Source organism: Scyliorhinus canicula, chromosome 6 (assembly GCF_902713615.1).
Source record: "Scyliorhinus canicula chromosome 6, sScyCan1.1, whole genome shotgun sequence".
Lineage (NCBI taxonomy): Eukaryota > Metazoa > Chordata > Chondrichthyes > Carcharhiniformes > Scyliorhinidae > Scyliorhinus > Scyliorhinus canicula.
Window position 1 is genome coordinate 119,711,607 of NC_052151.1, and position 18,011 is coordinate 119,729,617.

Here is an 18,011-nt window from a genome sequence, read left to right on the forward strand (position 1 = left end):
AGACTTCTCCATCGACCATTTATTTGATGCCAAGAAATTGGAGCCACGACCATCACTATCCATGGCTCCTGACTTGGACTCCTTGGTGGACCATTTGTCTTAGTTGGTTAGATGACTGGTGTGGACAAGGTTGGTGCCAAGAGCACAGGGTTTGATCCCCGTGCCAGCTGGGGTGGATTCTGGACCTGCCTCTTGGCTCTATCCATGATGAAGGTTGCAATGCTCTGTGTTGGACCTGCTTTCGGGCAGAGAACGTAAGAGGACAACTTGGTGCCTCTGAAAGTGAAAGGAGCTGATGGTGAAGCAATAGAAAAGTGCTTCTATTTCCCACATCTTGAGGAAACTGCAGAGGAAGCCGAGAAATGAGTCATGGGGGAAATCCAGCAGTCAAAAAAAAGGATACAGAGCCCGCCTGTCTCCTGATCACAGAATATTAACAGTAAAGAAGAACACCATTTGAGCCATCGAGTCTGCACCGACCCTCTGAAAGCGCACCCTACCTAGGCCCACTCCCCACCCCCCACATTCCCAAAACCCTGCAACCCCAAATAACCTTTGGACACTGAGGGGCAATTTATCATGGCCAAACCACCTAACCTGCACTTTTTTAGACTCTGGGAGGAAACCAGAGCACCCAGAATAAACCCACACAGACACGGGGGGAACGTGCAAACTCCACAGTCACCCAAGGTCAGAATTGAACCCAGGTCCATGGTACTGTGAAGCAACAATGCTAACCACTGAAGCACAGTTCCGCCCCTTGCGCCCCTAGCTCCTGACAGCCTGGAAGTCCTTCTTATGGGGTATCCTGTCATCTATTCCCAAGGGTCTGCATTGTCTGTGACTTCAGCCTGCTATACCTCCACAGAGGCAACAGAAAACCTGTGCTCCCATGTTCCTGCTGACCCCACCCACTCAAGAGTGCTGTACAACCCCCCCACCCCCCCAGTTGCCAAAAAATGAAGGAGCCCCGTAGGCATTTGAAGAGCTAAATTTCCCTTCATCCCAGTATTGGTAAACCTGCAGATAAGTGCATGCCCTCTCCATCCCACTTATTTATCTTGAGCCCTGTGAAGAAGTGACAGGAGGCTGGAGCAGATTCACAAGGTGGGCCCATGAATGCTCCACTGTGAATGCACCAACAGGGGAGACCTTAGCTCCTGTTGTCAATATTTTCACCCAGGGTTAGCTGCTACAAATCAATATCATCACAAAGGCCAGTCAGCAAGTGCCAGTAATCAATGGAATTTAATTGATGATTGTATGAAATCAATATCCGTCCCACTATACTGATACACTAAGCTAAGGACTAGCACTCAAAGCAAGGAGCTTCTTTTAAAAAAACAATTACAGTGAGAACCCTTTCCTCCTCCCTCCACCCCCCCCCCCCCTCCCCCACCCCGCATCCCCCTCCCTCTTCTAATCAGATTTGTTTATCGCCTGTGTTCCAATAAAATGAAATGTCTGTTAATCTGACCTGAATCAGTCAGTTCTGGAAAAGGCAATGATGTGTGACAAACTGCAAAATGTGGGACAATGCAGGAGTATGAGCCGTGCACATTAATAATCAAAAATGGTTAAAACAAAATTCGATATAATGATCCAGTGCCCGAAAATATCAGTGTTAAAACACAGGAAACAACTTCACTTGGTGTCAAATCATTAAAAAGGTCAAACTGGTTAGGACTGTATTCTCCCAACTTTCTAGCAATGTAAAAATATATTAATTTTGTTATCAGATAACTGTTTAAAGGAAAACAAATTACTTGCACAGAATTTGCAGAAAACCTCACCTAATTGCCCTGTCTTTGTACGCAAGACCATTTAAAATTTAATTTTAACTATTTGATCCTGACCCGCAACATTCTGGCCTCTTATTGATTATGGGACCAGAGTCACTATGCCCGGGGATTCATCCTGCTCAGTACCAAACAAAAGCATTTTAAATGGAACAAAATCAGTGGATGTCCCAGGGCATCGCTCCTCTTAAGCATGCTAGCACATTAATAAATAACAGTCTGCTCACCTACTGGAGTAGACATAAAACTGTGCCCCAAACACACTAAAGTGGCACAAATCAATAATGTTTTGTGAACACAACACAGCTGTACAAATAAATCTGTGCATCTAATCTGCTTGCGGTGCTCAACATATAAAAAAAGGTATGCATTTATATAGCATATGATTACATCTCGAAGAGAAATCCCAAAACACTCCAGGCAATAAATGAAAGTACATTGACAATGATTGTGAAGACCAACACAATGAAATGAAATGAAATGAAAAGAAAATCGCTTATTGTCACAAGTAGGCTTCCAATGAAGTCACTGTGAAAAGCCCCTAGTCGCCACATTCCGGCGCCTGTTCGGGGAGGCTGGTACGGGAATTGAACCGTGCTGCTGGTCTGCCTTGGTCTGCTTTCAAAGCTAGCGATTTAGCCCTGTGCTAAACCATCCCCAATGACTTACATATTTGGAAATTGACTGGGTGTGAATAGGGAATAAACTTGTGTATGATATTGTATATAAACACGATAGATACTGGAGATTGAGCATACGGTGCTACTGAGCAGCAATGAAAGGAATGGTATTCAAAGTGCACATGTACAGAAATGTGGGAAGCATTGTAACCCAAGGCCCCAACTTGCAAAAGGCAAGTTCACGGTCTCAGGAAGGGAAAATCAACCACCGTGCTGGGAAAGTTGTTGATGGTTTTCGAAGATGGATCGGGCATGCTCAGTGATTTTTCATATAGAACTGCTGGATTTTTAATGTGTTCATTTTGTAATAAATGTGAAATCGCTGCTGAAAAGATTTTGAAAAACATTTCCGGGTCTAATAGTAGTTTTGTTTGTCGTGAAGCAGATTTTTTTGAGAAAGTTTTGTGGTTTTTTTATTGGTTGACTTGTAGCAAATTGAAACGGTGAGTGTACCAGTTTGTTTCAGCAGCCTGCAGATATATTTGACGCAAATCTTTTAATTATACAGTTGGATAGACAGGATTTTATATTTCACCATAGTTTATTATTAGTTCAGTTCTTCACAGCCTTTTGCAATGTTTTCCCCCTTACAGACCAGTAATTAGATAAGTTAGATAAGTTACCTGCCAGCATCACATTTTGGCATAAACATGCAAAAAAATCACATTGAACAATTTTTAGTTTTAAAAATAAAATCACATAATCAGTGCATTTATTAAGCACTTTTAATGCAGAAAAATATTGATTTTAAAGGATGGAATATTCCATCAACAGGAACCCAACATTCAGGCAACCAAACATCTGGAGAGAAAATGGGGGAATTATCGACCTAAATTTGAGAATGTTGCACAGGACCACCACCCTGAAGACTTTGAAGACGGCTAACGGCATAACAACAGCACAGGGATTTCTCCCCTCAACCCTTCCTATCATACTGGCTGGGAATTCTGCACTTGCAACCAAGAGCGAGTCTAATCGTTGTCCCATGACATTATACAGCATTACCATCGATAACTCCCCCTCTATCATTATTCTGGGGTTACCATTGTCAAGCAGTTTCACTAGACCAGCCATATCAATACGGTGACTACAAGAGGAGGCCACAGGCTGGCCATCTTGTAGCAAGTGACTCACCTCCCCAAAGCCTGTCCACCATCTACATGGTACAAATCAGGAGTGTGATAGAACAGGTTCCCATTGCCTGAATGAGTGCAGCTCCAACAACACTCGAGAAGCTCAACACCATCCAAGACAAAGCAGCCCGCTTGATTGGCGCTCCATCCACCACCTTGAAAGTTCACTCCCTCCATCAGCGATGCACAGTGGCAACAGAGTGTACCATCTATAGAATGCAGTGCAGCAACTCACCAAGACAGGGAAGGGGAGCAGATACCTGGGAGCATCACCACCTGCAAGTTCACCATCCTGACTTGGAAATACATCGCCATTCCATTACTGTCGCTGGATCCAAATCATAAAACTAACTCTAACAGCACCGCATTGTAGGAATTCTATGATTCTATGAAGTGTGGTACCGAGCGGGAACTGCCGCGAACTTCCCGACGCTCGGCCCGGTGGGGCCGTCACCCCTATAAAATGTTAATTGGTCCACTTAATGAGGCCCTAAGGACCTCACACCGCAAATGACTATCCCACCAGCCGATTCCACGCTTACAAGGGAGAGCAGAACTTAAACTGCTCATATATGGTGCGGGATTCTCCTCTACCAGGCGGGGTGGGGGGTCGTGGTGGGATGCAGTGGTGTGAACTACTCCAGCGCTGGACCGCCCCAAAGGTGCGAATCCTCCGCACCTTCAGGGGCTAGGCCCGCCCCGGAGTGGTTTGCGGCCCACCGGCTGGCGGGAAAGGGGCTTGGCGCCACGCTAACTGGCGCCCAAGGGTCGGCGCGGGTTGGCGCATACACGGGAGCACCAGCGCCTGCTGGCACCATCCCCGCTCATGTGCAGAGGGCTTCGTTTCCGCACCCGGACTGGCGGACCGGTGCAGCCTCCGGTACGGAAGGATAGAGTGCCCCCACGGCACAGGCCCGCCCACGGATCGGTGGGCCCCTATCGCAGGCCAGGCCACCATGGGGGCACCTCCCGGGGCCAGACCTCCCCCCAAGAACCCCGGAGCCGCCCGCGCGCCAGGTCTCGCCGGTAAGGGACCTACTCCAATTTACACCGGTGGGACTGGCAAAAGACGGGCGGGACTTCGGCCGATTGCGGGCCGGAGAATTTGGGCATTGAGTCGCGCCGGAGCCGCCATTCTCCGAGGCGGGCGGCGTGACTCATGCCGGGCTGATGTTTGGGGGGGGGGGGGGGGGGGAAGAGAATTTGGAGGACGGCGGGGGCGGGATTCATGCCGACCCCCAGCGATTCTCCGACCCGGCGGGGGGTTGGAGATTCTCTCCTCTGGTGTATTTCCATTATTTGCATCTCACTACACGACAGCCACTCAGATATTATCCTCCTTGCATCACCTCTGAAAATTAATTGTAGAAGTTATATTAAGTGGGGGTGTCCTGGAGGGGCCCAGTTAACCATCTGAATTTCCTTCCCTGCTCACCAATGTTACATCAGCATAACCACAGTGAATGCTGGAAACGCCTGAAATGCAGGAACGCACCAGTGAAGCCTGCATGACAACAGTTAAACAGCAAAGTCAAGAATACAAGAAATGGACAGCATGGTGGCGCAGTGGTTAGCACAGCTGCCTCATGGTGCCAAAGTCCCAGGTTCAATCCCGGATCTGGGCCACTGTCCGTGTGGAGTTTGCACATTCTCCCCGTGTTTGCGTGGGTTTCGCCCCCACTACCTAAGATGTGCAGAGTAGATGGATTGGCCATGCTAAATTGCCCCTTAATTAGAACATATGAATTGGGTACTCTAAATTTATTGAAACAAAAGAATACAGAAATGTCAACATAGTTTACCAAGCAAATTAGTTTTTTTGCTGCATGCAATGGAACATAAGATGCCACATCCCTTCATCAGCTCAGGCATCTGACCAGTCAGAGCTCCATTAAATCTTGAGCAAAGATATCCTGATAAAACTGTTGAATGTAAATAAGTGCGGCTTAATTTATTATCTCTTCCTATGTTCACAAACTATTCATTTTGATCACTTCAGCACCCAAACACTTCTGGGAAATCTAAAAGCACTTTTAAGCCAAACAAAATAAATAATATGCTGTGAGACACTCCTGTACATTATGTTTTCAGATTCTGGAATGTTTGGCTCATGTACAGCATCTTTATCCTCTTGATCCCAATATCCAACGCATCACACAAGCTTGCCATCCTTCCATTGATTCTGTCGACACCTCCCACTGCCTCAGGAAGGCAGACAGCATCGTCAAAGACCCCTCAAACCCAGGTTTTGCCTTCTTCCAGACCATTCTATTAGGCCGAAGATACAGAAGTCTGAAAGCCTGCAAATCCAGACATAGGAACAGTTTCTTCCCCACAGCTACTAGACTCCTCAACGACTCTCCCTTGGATTGATCTGTTCCCTGTAAGAACACTATTCACGATGCCCTATGCTGCTCTTGTTTGGCCCTTGATCCGCAATGTAACCAATCACTATTTGTTGAAGTACCATTTGTCAATGTACTCTGTCAATTATTCTTTTATCTACTTTGTACGTACTGTGCACGTTCCCTTGGCCGCAGAAAAATACTTTTCACTGTACTTCGGTACATGTGACAATAAATATCAATCAATCAATCAGTCCTTAATTTAGATCATCACACACCGAAGAACTATACAAGTACCATTGATGCCATTTTTACAGCCACCATGCAGATCAAATGACAGACTTCCCAAGGTGTGTGGAAGAGGAGGGAAATTGTCTTGATGCTGCCACAGTGCAGCCAGGACATCACGTGAAGAATAAAAGCATTTTTCGCCTGCACAGTGAGCTGAAACGGTCACAAAGCAGCCGGGAAAGTACTTCAGTCGCATCCTGAAGTGCAGGCTGCAGTCGTGTGGCATTGATGCAAACAATTGAGAGATGTGTGCAGGAGACTGACAAAGATGTTCAACATGACAAGGAGCAAACAGCTTTGAAATACAGCATAGTCGACAGCAGCAGGAAAAAAAATGGTTGCTGTAGAAACAGCATCAGCACAATGAAAAATAACTAAATAGTCCTGCAGAAAACCTTGAGCTTCATGAATTGAATTATACAGCAACAAAGAGGTCACAGAAAATGAACAATACTCATCCAGTCAACTTTATTGTTGAAGGGCTATTGACCAGCGTATAAATTTGGAATGCATGTTTTGTGCCAGGTCAGTTACAGAAACAATTCAATAAAGTTTGATTTTCATTTATCGTATTTGTTACTATAACTTTCACCCAATGTGATAATATGGCGCAATCATGGATTCAAAATATTATATACAGCTTAAGAATAAATTACATTACATTAGATAATAATTAATCCTTTTATTTGCCTCATTCAAGATTTCTAATTAGCAGGCTGTGCGAATAGGATGTGCGATTAATATTACAACAAGAATTGCGGCGTTGGACAGCAGGTGGAAGTTTGTGAAAAGAGAGAGTTCAGTGGGGAGAGGGGTTCGTCGGGCAGGGGCATTCAGTGGGGAGGGGGGTTCGGTGGGGAGGGGGGTTCAGTGGGAAGGGGGGTTCGGTGGGGAGGGGGGTTCAGTGGGGAGAGGGGTTCGGCGGGCAGGGGCATTCAGTGGGGAGGGGGGTTCGGTGGGGAGGGGGGTTCAGTGGGAAGGGGGTTCGGTGGGGAGGGGGTTTCGGTGGGGAGGGGGTTTCAGTGGGGAGGAGGGTTCGGCGAGCAGGGGCATTCAGTGGTGAGGGGGGTTCGGTGGGGAGGGGGGTTCAGTGGGAAGGGGGTTCGGTGTGGAGGGGGGTTCAGTGGGGAGGGGGGTTCGGCGGGGAGGGGGGTTCGGCGGGCAGGGGCATTCAGTGGGGAGGGGGGTTCGGTGGGGAGGGGGGTTCAGTGGGAAGGGGGTTCGGTGGGGAGGGGGGTTCAGTGGTGAGGGGGTTCGGCGGGCAGGGGCATTCAGTGGGGAGGGGGGTTCGGTGGGGAGGGGGGTTCAGTGGGAAGGGGGTTCGGTGTGGAGGGGGGTTCAGTGGGAAGGGGGTTCGGTGGGGAGAGGGGTTCAATGGGGAGGGGTTTTGGTGGGGAGGGGGGTTCAGTGGGAAGGGGGTTCGGTGGGGAGGGGGGTTCAATGGGGAGGGGTTTTGGTGGGGAGGGGGCTTCAGTGGGAAGGGGGGTTCGGTGGGGAGGGGGGTTCAGTGGGAAGGGGGGTTCGGTGGGGAGGGGGGTTCGATGGGGAGGGGGTTCAGTGGGGAGAGGGGTTCGGCGAGCAGGGGCATTCAGTGGTGAGGGGGGTTCGGTGGGGAGGGGGGTTCAGTGGGAAGAGGGGTTCGGCGGGCAGGGGCATTCAGTGGGGAGGGGGGTTCGGTGGGGAGGGGGGTTCAGTGGGAAGGGGGTTCGGTGGGGAGGGGGGTTCAGTGGTGAGGGGGTTCGGCGGGCAGGGGCATTCAGTGGGGAGGGGGGTTCGGTGGGGAGGGGGGTTCAGTGGGAAGGGGGTTCGGTGTGGAGGGGGGTTCAGTGGGGAGAGGGGTTCGGCAAGCAGGGGCATTCAGTGGGGAGGGGGGTACGGTGGGGAGGGGGGTTCAGTGGGAAGGGGGGTTCAGTGGGGAGGGGGGTTCAGTGGGAAGGGGGTTCGGTGGGGAGAGGGGTTCAATGGGGAGGGGTTTTGGTGTGGAGGGGGGTTCAGTGGGAAGGGGGTTCGGTGGGGAGGGGGGTTCAATGGGGAGGGGTTTTGGTGGGGAGGGGGGTTCAGTGGGGAGGGGGGTTCAGTGGGAAGGGGGTTCGGTGGGGAGGGGGGTTCAGTGGGAAGGGGGGTTCGGTGGGGAGGGGGGTTCGATGGGGAGGGGATTCAGTGGGGAGAGGGGTTCGGCGGGCAGGGGCATTCAGTGGGGAGGGGGGTTCAGTGGGAAGGGGGGTTCGGTGGGGAGGGGTTTTGGTGGGGAGGGGGGTTCAGTGGGAAGGGGGGTTCGGTGGGGAGGGGGGTTCAGTGGGGAGGGGTTTTGGTGGGGAGGGGGGTTCAGTGGGGAGGGGTTTTGGTGGGGAGGGGGGTTCAGTGGGAAGGGGGGTTCGGTGGGGAGGGGGGTTCAGTGGGGAGGGGTTTTGGTGGGGAGGGGGGGTTCAGTGGGTAGGGGGTTCGGTGGGGAGGGTGGTGGAGAGGGGATGGCGGTTCAGTGGTGGGCGGTTGGGGGGGGGAGTTCAGTGGGGTGGGAAGGGAGGGTGGTGGGGTGGGGAGGGGAGTTGGGTGGGGAGGGGATGTTGGTTTGGTGGGGAGGAGGTTCGGTGAGGACGGGAGTTGCATGGGGAGGGGAGGGTGGTACCCCTTTGCTTTTCTAACTGATTTCTGCTGTTCTACAGGGAGTGAGGTGAACTGTTGGTGAGTAACTGATGAATATACATTAAGTGGTCAAGGTCTAGTTTCCAAAGTGCAGTACCCTCAATAACGACGCGAGAGAGTAGAACGGTAAAGAAGGCTTTAATAGGCTAAGAACTAGCCTGATGCCGAGATGGGTGCTTACTGGGTGCCGCCTACAGAGCAGCCCCTTATATACGACTCCCTGGTGGGCGGAGCCAGAAGCGGAGTCCCCCAGGGTTCCAAGCCCGGTCTTAAAGGGGGCATCACCTTACATGATGAAAAGGGTACAGTAACACAGTAACCATTCATCACATTCACCTCCTGTTTAAAAAAAAACGCAAAGTCCGGCGGGATGAAGTGGAATCACAAGTCCTATTCGTTTTGGCGGCCTGATCGTCCTTGTTGACCTTCTCAGCTCGGGCAGTGGTGCGGCGGACATGGACGTCTTAGTTGAGGGTACATCCGGGAGCACGGTGGTCGCAGCTTTGGTCCAGGTCGGTGTAGGGGGTCAGGGCATAGGGGGATAGCTGAGGCTGGGGATAGCGGTGCCGGCGGGGAGTGTGGAGGGGGCACTGGGGGACGGCAGTCGGTGTCCACCGAAAGAGAGGGGGACCGGAGGGGGGGGGGGGGGGGGGGGGGGGGCATCAGTGGGTGCCAAGTCCCGCAGGGTAACAATGAGAGGGGGGGCGTCTGTAGTGGGGGAACCAGCGGGTGCCAGATCCCGGAGGGAAACCGTATCTTGCCTGCCGTCGGGGTGCTCGACATAGGCGTATCGGGGGTTCGCATGTAGTAGTCGGACCCTCTCGACCAGGGGGTCCGTTTTATGGCTCTTCGCATGCCTCCGGAGAAGAACAGGTCCCAGAGTCGTTAGCCAAGGTGGAAGCGAGACCCCGGAAATGGACTTCCTGGGGAAGACAAACAAGCGATTGTGAGGGGTCTCGTTCGTGGCCATGCAAGGAGCGACCTAATGGAATGTAGGGCATCAGGTAGGACCTCCTGCCAGCGGGTAGTTGGGAGACCTCTCGACCGTAGGGCCAGAAGGACAGCCTTCCAAACTGTTGCGTTCTCCCTCTCCACCTGCCCGTTTCCCCGCGGGTTATAACTAGTCGTTCTGCTCGAGGCAATGCCTTTGCTGAGCAGATACTCACGCAGCTCATCGCTCATGAACGATGTACCCCGGTCGCTCTGGATATAAGCGGGAAACCGAACAGGGTGAAGATGCTGTGCAGTGCCTTTATCCCGGTGGCCGAGGTCATGTCGGGACAGGGGACGGCGAATGGGAAGTGGGAGAACTCATCGATGACGGTAAGGAAGTAGGTATTGTGGTTGGTGGACGGGAGGGGACCTTTGAAGTCCACGCTTAGTCGCTCAAAGGGCCCCGAGGCCTTTACAAGGCGAGCCTTGTCTGGCCAGTAGAAGTGCGGTTTGCACTCCGCGCAGATCTGGCAAGCACTGGTCATGGCCTTGACCTCCTTGGTGGAGTAAGGTAGGTTGTGGGACTCGATAAAGTGGGCGAGCCGGGTAACTCCCAGGTGACAGAGGTCATTGTGGATGGCCCGCAGACGATCCTCCTGCGCAGTGGCGCATGTGCTGCGGGACAGGGCATCTGGGGGCTCGTTGAGCTCCCCTGGACGATACTTGATATTGTACGTGTAGGTGGAGAGTTCGATCCTCCACCTCTATATTTTATCATTCTTAATTTTGCCCCGTTGTGCGTTATCAAACATGAAGGCTACTGACCGTTTGTCGGTAACGAGGGTGAACCTCCTACTGGCTAGGTAGTGCCTCCAGTGCCGCACAACCTCTACAATGGCTTGTGCCTCCTTTTTGACTGCAGAGTGCCAAATCTCGGAGGCGGTGGGGGTCCGGGAGAAGAAAGCTTCTGGCCTGCCTGCCTGGTTGAGGGTAGCAGCCAGGGCGATGTCTGACGCATCGCTCTCTACCTGGAAAATTATGGTTTCATCCACCGCGTGCATAGCAGCCTTGATGATGTCGGCCTTGATACGGCTGAAGGCCGACCGGGCCTCAGCCATCAGGGGAAATGTCGTGGTCTTTATAAGTGGACGGGCTTTGTCCGCATATTTGGGGACCCACTGGGCGTAATAGGATAAAAGCCCCAAGCACCGTTTGAGGGCCTTGAGGCTACAGGGGAGGGGAGGTTCCATAAGGGGACGCATGCGGTCGGGGTCGAGACCTAGGACCCCATTTTCCACAACATAGCCGAGGATGGCGAGCCGGGTTGTGTGGAAAATGCATTTTTCCTTGTTATAAGTCAGGTTGAGGACTCGGGCGGTCAGGAGGAACTTTTCAAGGTTTGCGTTATAGTCCTGCTGATCATGGCCGCAGATGGTGACATTGTCCAAGGGTATGTAGCCCGCAAACCGTACTGGCCCACCATTTGGTCCATCGCCCTCTGGAAGACGGAGACCCCATTTATGACGCCGAAGGGGACCCTGAGGAAGTGGAAGAGCTGGCCGGCTGCTTCAAAGGCAGTATAGGGGCAGTCTTTCGGTCGGATGGGGAGCTGGTGGTAGGCGGATTTGAGGTCGACAGTGGAAAATACCCGGTATTGAGCGATCTGATTGACCATTTCTGCTATGCGAGGAAGTGGGTACGCATCGAGCTGCGTGAAACGGTTTATGGTCTGCCTATAGACCACGACCATCCGTTTCTTTTCCCCGGACCGTACTACCACCACTGGACCTGCATCATGGAATTCTGCGGGTGCTTTGACCTCGTTTGTTCGAGGGCGATCGCTCCCAGTTGCGGGTAATCCGAGTCCTCAGCCTAGTCGGATTCACAAAATCACTTGTGCTTTCCAGGGGCTGCTGCTAGCCTCGATGACCCCATCTCCCAGTAAATGCTGGACCTCTGACTTGATAATCAACCAGGGAGTTGTATATAAGGGGCCGCTCTGTAGGCGGCACCCAGTAAGCACCCTACTCGGCATCAGGCTAGTTCTTAGCTTATTAAAGCCTTCTTTACCATTGCGTCGTTATTGAGGGTACTGCCATTTAATAAGCTAAGAACTAGCCTGATGCCAAGACGGGTGTTTACTGGATGCTGCCTATAGAGCGGCCCCTTATATACGACTCCCTGGTGGGCGGAGCTGGAGGCGGAGTCCCCCAGGGTTGCAAGCCCAGTCTTAAAGGGGACATCACCTTACATGATAATAAGGGTACAGTAACAAAGTAACCATTCATCACACAAAGGTTTTAATTTGTCCTGCAGTTTGAGATAAGATTAACCAATATCTAAAAGGAAACAAATAATTGAATAAAATAATTAAGCAATTAGTTAAAGATCATAAGAATGGCAGGACAGGTAATGTGTCAAGGCTGCAACAGATACTGGTGTTATCCAGTGTTTGCAGCTTGTGGAGCTTCAGCTCAGAGTTATTAGGCTGGAGTTTGAGTTGAGGACACTGAGATACTTCAGGGAGGGAGGGAATTACCTGGACAGTTTGCTGCAGGAGTCGGTCACACCCTTTAATGTAGAATGTTCCGGTTTGAAAAGGTCAGGAGCAGGAGGGTGTGACTGCAGCTCAGGCAGGTAAGGGGACCCAGAGGGTAGGAGTACAGGAGTGCCAGACGCTGCAATTGTCCAACAGGTTTGAAGTTCTTTCAGCTTTTTTGGATGAGACTGGGGGCTGCAACGTGAATGAGCTGACTGACCATGACACTGTGGTACAGGAAGCCATTCAAGTGGGAGGAGCACATAAGAATGTAGGGAGAGTAAGGGACAGTATAATGAGGAGGATTGACACTGCTCGCTGTAACAATGAGCGAGAGTCCACATGGCTGTGTTGCTTGTCTGGTGCCAGGGATCAGAAAATCTGCTGCGGGCTGGAGAGGAACTTGGAGAGGGGGCGGATCCCATTGTCATAGTCCATGGAGGTACCAATGACATAGGTAGAATGAAGAAAGGGGTGCTACATAGAGAGTTTGAGGAACTGGGCACAAAATTAAACAACAGAACCTCCAAGGTTATAATCTCTGGATTATTTCCCGAGCTGTGTGAAAATTGACATAGGTCCATAGAAGTAGAGAGATGAATATACATGGCTCAAAGACTGGTGTGGGAGAAGTAGGTTTCGGTTCATGCGGCACTAGCACCAATACCAGGAAAGTGGGGGTTGTACTGTTGGAACGGCCTATATCTGAAATGTGCTGGGACTAGTGTTCTTTCAAACCAAATAACTAGGGTAGTAAAGAGGGCTTTAAAATAAATAGAGGGGAGGCTGGTTCTGTAGAAAGAACAAAGAATAAAGAAAAGAACAGCACAGGAACAGGTCCTTCGGCCCTTCAAGCCTGCGCCGGCCATGGTGCCTGTCTAACCTAAACCTTTCTACACTTCCGGGGTCTGTATCCCTCTATTCCCATCCTATTCTTACTCATGTCTTTGTCAAGGCGCCCTTTAAACATCACTATTGTACTTGCTTCAACCAGCTCCTCCAGCAATGAGTTCCAGGCACCCACTACCCTGTGTGTAAAATATTTCCCTCACACGTCTCCTCTAAACTTTCCCCCTCACACCTTAAACCTATATCCCCTAGTAATTGACTTATCCATCCTGGGAAAAGGTTTCTGACTATTCACTCTGTCCACGACCCTCATCATTTTGTAGACTTCTATCAGGTCGCCCCTCAACATCCGTCGTTCCAGTGAGAACAAACCGAGTTTATCCAACCTCTCCACATAGCTAATGCCCTCCATACCAGGCAACATCCTGGTAAACCTCTTCCGTACCCTCTCCAAAGCGTCCAAATCCTTCTGGTAGTGTGGCAACCAGAATTGAACACTATATTCCAAGTGTGGCCGAACTAAGGTTCCATACAGCTGCAACATGACTTGCCAATTTTTATACTCAATGCCCCGGCTGATGAAGGCAAGCATGCCGTATGTCTTCTTGACTACCTAATCCACCTGCTTTGCCACTTTGTGACCTGTGGACTAGTACATTCAGATCCCGCGGCCTGTCAATACTCTTAAGGGTTCAGACATTTACTGTATATTTCCCACGTATATTAGACCTTCCAAAATGCAATACCTCACATTTGTCCGGATTAAACTCCATCGGCCATCTCTCCGTCCAAGTCTCCATCCAATCTATATCCTGATTTATCTTCTGATAGTCCTCATCACTATCCGCTATTCCACCGACCTTTGTTTCGTCCGCAAACTTACTAATCAGATATTTTCCTCTAAATCATTCATATAAACTCCAAATAGCAAAGTCCCAGCACTGATTCCTGTGGAACACCAGGGGCGGAATTCTCCCCTACCCGGCGGGGCAGGGGGTCCCAGCGCCGAGGAGTGGCGTGAACCACTCCGGCATCGGGCCGCCCCAAAGGAGCGGAATCCTCCGCACCTTCAGCGGCTAGGCCGGCGCCGGAGTTGTTTGCGCCACGCCGGCCGGCGGGGAAGGGGCTTGGCGCCACGCCAACCGGCGCTGAAGGCCGGCGCGAGTTGGCGCATGTGCAGGAGTGCCAGCGTGTGCTGGCGTCATCCCAGCACATGCGCAGGGGGGATCATTAGCGCGTCAGCCATGGCGGAGGACCACACCAGCCGACGTGGAGGAATAGTGTGCCCCTACGGCACAGGCCCGCCCGCGGATCGGTGAGCCTTGATCACGGGCCAGGCCACCGTGGGGCAACTCCCGGGGCCAGATCCCCCCCCCCCCGAGGACCCCGAAGGCCGCCTGCCCCGCCAGTAAGGACTTACTCTAATTTACACTGGCGAGACCCGCAAAAAAAACAGGCGGCCACTCGCCTCATCACGGGCCAGAGGATCGCCGACCAGCTCGATTCCCGTCTCCCCAAATCTCCGGCGCCGGAGAATTTGGCAGCCGGCGGGGCCAGGATTCACACCGGCGCCCGGCGGTTCTCCGACCCGGGGGGGGGGGGGGGGGGGGGGGGGGCGGCGGCATCCCGCTCCATTAGTCAAAGCACTGCATTCAGAAAAGTGCCCTTCCAGTACTACCTTCTGTCTTCTATGACCGAGCCAGCTCTGCGATCATCTTGCCAATTCATCTCTGATTCCGTCTTAGTTACCTTCTGTACCAGTCTGCCATGAGGAACCTTGTCAAAGGCCTTACTGAACTCAATCATCTTTGTCACTTCCTTAAAAAACTTGATCGAGCTAGTGAGACACGACCTCCCCTTCACAAAACCATGCTGCCCCTCACTAATACGTCCATTTGCTCCCCTCGAAGAATCCGCTCCAATAATTTCCCTACCACTGACGTAAGGCTCACCGGCTTTTAAATACCTGGATTATCCTTGCTACCCTTCTTAAACAAAAGAACAACATTAGTTAGTCTTCTGGGACCTCATGTGCAGCCAGTGAGGATACAAAGATTTCTGTCAAGGCCCAACCAATTTCTTCCCTTGCCTCCCTCAGTATTCTGGGGCAATAATAATGATAATCTTTATTAGTGTCACAAATAGGCTTACATTAGCAATGAAGTTAGTGTGAAAATCCCCGAGTCGCCACACTCCGGCACCTATTCGGGTACACAGACCGAGAAATCAGAGTGACTAATTCACCTAACAAGCACGTCTTTAGGGACTTGTGGGAGGAAATCGGAGCACCCGGAGGAAACCCTCGCAGACACGGGGAGAACGTGCAGACTCCGCACAGACAGTGACCCAAGCAGAGAATCGAACCCGGGTCCCTGGCACTGTGGCGCAACAGTGCTAACCATTGTGCTACCGTGACACCCATATATAGATCCCATCAGGCCCTGGGGACTTATCAACCTTACATTTTTCAAAACGCCCAACACCTCCTCCCTTTTGATATCAGTGTGACCCAGACTGTCTACACATCCTTCCCCAGATTCATCATCCATCAAGTTCTTCTCTTTGGTGAATGCTGATGCAATGTACTCAGTCAGTACCTTGCCCATTTCCTCTGGTTCCACTCACAGATTCCCTTCTTTGTCCTTGAGTGGGACAACCTTTTCCATGGCGATCCTCTTGCTCTTTATATATGTGTAAAAAAAACCTTGGGATTTTCTTAATCTTGTTTGCCAAGGTTTTTTACACATATATAAAGAGCAAGAGGTTAGCCATGGAAAGGGTTGGGCCATTCAAGGTCAAGGGAGGGAATCTATGAGTGGAACCAGTGGAAATAGGCAAGGTACTGAATGAGGACTGTGTCCCTTCCTATCATACTCTGATCTTCATTACCTAAATTGCTGCCTTGTAATACTGTGATATCCTTTTTGCTAGGGGCTTGGATGAGGCAGAGTTAGTAAGGAGTATCCAGGAGGGCTTCTTGAAACAATATCCCGACGTCAACTCCGATTCTCCGAGCCGGCACGGGCTTGGAGAATCCCGGCCATAATGTAGGAAAAATGTGAAGTTTTGCACTTTGATAAGAAAAATAAAGGAGCTGAGTATTATTTAAATGAAGAAAGACTGCAGAAAATTGTAGCACAGAGAGATTTGGGGGTGCTCACGCATAAATCACAAAGCCTTGCATGCATGTTCAGCAGGTAATTGGGAAGGAAAATAGAATGTTGGCCTTTATTTCAAAAGAGTATAAAAATAAAACGATACAAGGCACACTTGGAATACTGTAAACAGTTTTGGTCCCCTTAACTAAGGAAATGTATACTGGTACTGGAGGCAGACCAGAGAAGATTGACAAGGTTGATCTCAGATATGGAGGAATGTTCTTATGAGGAGTGGTTATGTAGGTTGGGCTTTATTGGTGTTTAGAAGAATTGCTAAGACATATACAATTCTCAGGCAGATCGACAGGGTAGATGCTGAGAGGTTGTTTCCTCTTGTGGGAGAGTTGAGGACCAGAGGGAACAATCTTAGAGCAAAGGTTAACCCATTTAAGACAGAGATGAGGAGAAATTTTTCCTCTCAGAGGTTAGCAAATCTGTGGAATTCTTTACCGCAGAGAGCTACCGAGGCTGGGTCATTAAGTATGTTCAAGGCTGAGATAGACAGATTTTTACCCAGTAAAAGAATCAAGGGTTGGGGGGATAAGGAGGGAAAGGAGGGAGTTGAGAATTATATCAGACCAGTCTCAATTTCATTGAATGACCGAGGCAGGCTCGATGGGCCAAATGACCTACTTCTGCTCCTATGTCTTGTGGTCTTATTGTCTAATTGCTGATATTAAAAGTCCGCCTGAAAGGTGACATGGCACCAGTTTAGTGGCTGTTGAAATGTGGAAAATGCCAGCATGGCTTTGTTTCACCAGATTTGTAGTCATTGATCGATTTAACCGGCTTAATGGCCAAAGAAAGAGCTTGCATTTCTATTGCGCCTTTCACAAACTCAGGGCATCCCAAAGTGCCTTTAGACAATAAACTATGTTCAAAGTGAAGTTAAACACATCGAGCAGCTTGTGCATGGTAAGCTCCCACAAGAATGAATGAGATCGATGACCAAAGCACCTGCTTTAGTAATATTAGTTGAAGGTTAGCTGACTTGTGGGGGCAGAGCCTTCACCTGATCCAAACAGGGTCACCAATGCTTGCTCATTATTTGCAAAACAGGGTACATTAATATACAGAGAATGGCTAATTTATTTGATACCACCTAAATCATGGAAAATGTAATGACAAAGAAAACAGCAATAAACAAATTAACATGGAGGGACTATCACACTGGAGAAGAACAGGCAAAGTACCTGTGAAAATGAATCTTCACCATTGGTAACATCATGCAGTGAAATATTTTCTATCTCTTTTTAATAACTTCTGTGCTCATCAAGGTGAAGAATATCCGTGTTGAAGAACAGAACATTACTTCACTCACTGTTAGCATCAAGCACTCCCACTGCATGTTTAGCACGATTGAGGCATAAACCTCGACTCTCAGCAGGACACTACAATTCCCATTAACAAACCAGTCCTCCATGTGGTCTCTGAATGGAATTGGATAAACTTGCACAGTTCTACATTTCTACCCACTAAACATCGGATTGATGCTGTATAAACTCAATTTTCATAAAAGTAATCTCTGGAGTGGATTCAAATTAAGAAGGTGAAGGATTTGCATTCTTATACATTCACCATCCAGTTCTCTTTGCAATATAAATTCCCTGTTTTTATCAGAAGATAAACGTTTTGATTAGA

General features: G+C 50.2%; 1 protein-coding gene and 1 long non-coding RNA gene across 5 annotated transcripts in view; one reads left to right on the plus strand and one right to left on the minus strand.

Annotated features, from left to right (window-relative positions):
- Positions 1 to 18,011, minus strand: part of msra (methionine sulfoxide reductase A) — a 492,501-nt gene that overhangs the window by 234,321 nt on the left and 240,169 nt on the right. The gene's annotated exons all lie outside the window — the stretch shown is intronic.
- The window catches only part of LOC119967455, a 39,111-nt gene continuing 27,289 nt past the window's right edge, over positions 6,190 to 18,011 (plus strand). The window contains exon 1 of the long non-coding RNA XR_005460988.1: positions 6,190 to 6,773. This is a non-coding gene — a long non-coding RNA (uncharacterized LOC119967455). The remainder of the gene's footprint in view (positions 6,774 to 18,011) is intronic.